Source organism: Microtus ochrogaster, chromosome 15 (genome assembly GCF_000317375.1).
Source record: "Microtus ochrogaster isolate Prairie Vole_2 chromosome 15, MicOch1.0, whole genome shotgun sequence".
Classification (NCBI taxonomy): Eukaryota; Metazoa; Chordata; class Mammalia; order Rodentia; family Cricetidae; genus Microtus; species Microtus ochrogaster.
Genome location: NC_022017.1, coordinates 13,205,750 through 13,209,075, shown reverse-complemented (window position 1 = coordinate 13,209,075; position 3,326 = coordinate 13,205,750). Strand labels below are relative to the sequence as shown.

The 3,326-nt window shown below is 47.8% G+C and overlaps 1 long non-coding RNA gene across 2 annotated transcripts in view; it reads left to right on the top strand.

The window, feature by feature from the left end:
* The window catches only part of LOC106143924, a 79,009-nt gene that overhangs the window by 899 nt on the left and 74,784 nt on the right, over positions 1 to 3,326 (top strand). The gene's annotated exons all lie outside the window — the stretch shown is intronic.

Here is a 3,326-nt window from a genome sequence, read left to right as displayed (position 1 = left end):
GGGAGCGAGCAGGGCCGGGGTGGGCCGCGGCGGGCCAGGGCGCTCGCCCGGGACGCGCTGTGGGGATCGCGACGTGTGTAGTGTATACGCTAGGCGGGGGAGGGGTGTGTGAGGGACGCGCGGTCACGTCGGTCGCCGCGGCTGGGGCGTCCTGAGTAGCGGGGCAGGGACAGACCGGCGTCACGCGCCGGCAGGTGTGAGCCGAGGAAGGGCTTCCGGGTGGGCCAGCGGCTGTCCGACCGCTTCGCGTCGTCGCCTGGGCCCTCGGGACTGCGAGGCCCTTGGAGCTGAGTCTGCCTGGCGGTGGGGCGCAAGCATCCAGTGTCCCCGCGCGGGGCGTGCAGGCTTGTGTACGGGACCTGATGGCGGGGTCCCATGGCCATCCCGCAAGAGCTGCGTGAGGGGCTGCGGGGCAAGGCGAAGCTCACTTTGGACGAAGAAACAACAGGGTTGGAAACAGCCCTGGGGAGGGTTTGCCACCTTCCGCTGCTCCGGCGCCCTTTAATTTCAAACTAACGGATTTCTTAGTCCACAATGGCTAACTATCTGCTCCAGCGAAATTCACTGCAGTGGCTAAGGACACCCAGTAACAGCAGCCTTGGACACAGGTCACCCATCTGGGACTTATAGCTTCATGCTTTCTCATGTGTCTTTTGACTCAATGAGTAAAGAGTGCCAACCAAAACGCCGTGAATAAAACATCATGAGTCTGTTCTTAACAGTTAAACACAGCAGCAAGCAAAAGTGGCACATCCTCGCCCTTTGTCAAGGTTTAATACTGTTTCTCTCCGTGTGTGAGAGTTCAGTTCTTGACCTTAAAACTGTATGTGTTTATGGAGGGTCGTAAAGAGAGAGGACGCGGACAGTGGACGTTGTCTTGCACTGTGCAGTGCGAGGCATCGCTGTAGTAGGTGGGAGGGCTGTCAGTGTAGTTGGCCTTCCAGGTAGGCATTTTGACCAGTATCCAGAATACAGGTGAGATGGTTCTGTCCCACTCGGGATGCAGCGGTGAGGGTTGGGATGCCTGCCAGTGTTTTCCTGTTTTGTTTGTTTGGTTTCTTGAGACAAGGTTTCACTGTGTAGCCTTGGCTGGCCTGGAACTGCTACGTAGACCAGGCTAGCCTGGAACACAGAGATCCCTGTGCCTCTGTCACCTGAGTGCTGGATTATAGAGGCCCGGCTTAGATCTTTACCGTTTTTTAAGGGATGTCGTAACTTGATTATTTGAGCAGTAGTTTCTGATAGTACTTAAAAGAGTAAGGAAATGGTCTACGCTGAGTGTGTGTTAAACCATCATACCCTTGAAATCTTTCCCTCAAATAGAAGTTCTTAAATTTTTTTTTTTGTTTTGTTTTTTGAGACAGGGTTTCTCTGTGGCTTTGGAGCCTGTCCTGGAACTAGCTCTGTAGACCAGGCTGGTCTCGAACTCACAGAGATCCGCCTGTCTCTGCCTCCCGAGTGCTGGGATTAAAGGCGTGTGCCACCACCGCCTGGCTTCTTAAATGTTTTAAAATCAGAGCAATCCTTTTGTTTGAATGTCAGAATTGGCTAACATTTGTTGCATGCTTACAGTGTTCCACCCTCTCTGTTACTTTTGAAATACTTACCTCAGGCGCAGGGGCAGACACTTTTCATTGTTACAGGGATGAGGACAAGAGCTATACAGCTAGGGTTAATCATTGGTCTGTTTGGTTTTTGTTTGTTTGTTTTTTGCTTATTTTATTTTTGCCTCCTAAATTTTCCAGAGGGAGAAAGGCAAAAGGAGCACTAAGAAGCAGAGAAAGATAGGAAAGGAGAATCCACTGGTAATATAAGGTTGCCTGTACCTGGCTTAAGAATTTAATGTTAAATTGAGACCATTCATGTTTTAGAATTAAGCACCTTAAAAAAAACAGAAATGCATCTAACTTTTGATTTTTAATTGACATATTCATTGCATGTAGTACTTCGAAGCTCTTTTTTCTTTGATTTTTTTTTAGAATTTATTTCCTTAGGTCTTGCTATGTGGTCTTACTGGCCTCAGACTCGTGCTCCTTCTGCCTCAACTTCCCCAGTGCCTGAATTACAGACCTTTAGCACCATGTCTCAAGAGCCAGTTCATCGTTCTCTCTCCCTTCTGCATGGTGTTGGTGGTTTGTTTGTTTTTTAAATTTCTCTTTCTATATCCCAGGATGCCCTGGAGTTCACTGTGTTGGCCAGGCTGGTCTTGAACTCTTGGCCACCGTCCTGCCTTAGCCTTCTGAATGCTGGGATTACAGGTGTAAGCCACCATGCCCAGCTTCTGAAGACCTTTTCTTCCAGTCTCTATCCACTGATCCTTATTCCTGCTCAGGTCTCTGAGAGCTCCTGTTCATTTTTGTTGTTGGCAACTTGTGATTCAGGGCCATGTCTGTTTTGTTTGCCCCGTCACCAGAGCCTGTCCAAGTGTCAGGCATACAGCAGAGTCCTGGACATAGTTCTTGGTTATGTTATGAATTTGGCTTTTACTCTTATTGTTTATTGTTATAGCCTTGTCTGCCTACTTCCTTCTGGTAGTGTCTGGGATTTGATACCACTCTTTTTTTTTTGAGATATGATTTCTCTTTGTAGCCCTGTAGACCTACTCACGTTGTAGACCAGGCTGGCCTCAAAGTCAGTGATCTGCCTGTCTCTTCTGCTTTAATCTGCGGGGATCAAAGGTGTGCACCACCACTACCTGCTTAATGCCACTCTTAAGAGAGCTTGCCACATAAAGATAGATGTGAGAATCCTGTGTTGAGCTTGCTGAGTTAAGTGAGCATTGCATGCTGGAGGCTGGGTCAGTACTGCACCTGTTGAGTGAGCATTGCATCCTGGTCCTTCAGCCTGGGTCAGCACTGCACCTGTTACTCTTCCCTTGTCTTAGCTGCTTTTGATTTCTTTCTCTCTTCAGCATGTTGCTTCTAGAGACCTCGTGTAGGTTCCAGCCTGCTTGCCCTTTGACATTTGCTGCCTTTGACATTGACAGCTGCCTCTAGTGTTTCACCCCTACACGTTTCCCCCACACTAATCTTCCTGAAAGATTGCTCTATGTTTTCTGCTCCTTCCCAAATCCACCACAAACACTTAGATTGGAAATCCTCAATGGTGTTTGATTGCTTAAAGGGTTTAAGTGCTTTAGCCTGCTATTTACAGATCTTTGGACTAGTACTGTCCAATAGAAATAGAAAGCAAGCCACAGATGTAGACCACATATGTAATTTAAATTTTTCTAGTAGCCACATTAAAAAGTAAAAAGAAAGGGTGAAATTGATTTTTGTAACATTTTTATTCACTTTAAAACATCCAAAATCGCCGGGCGATGGTGG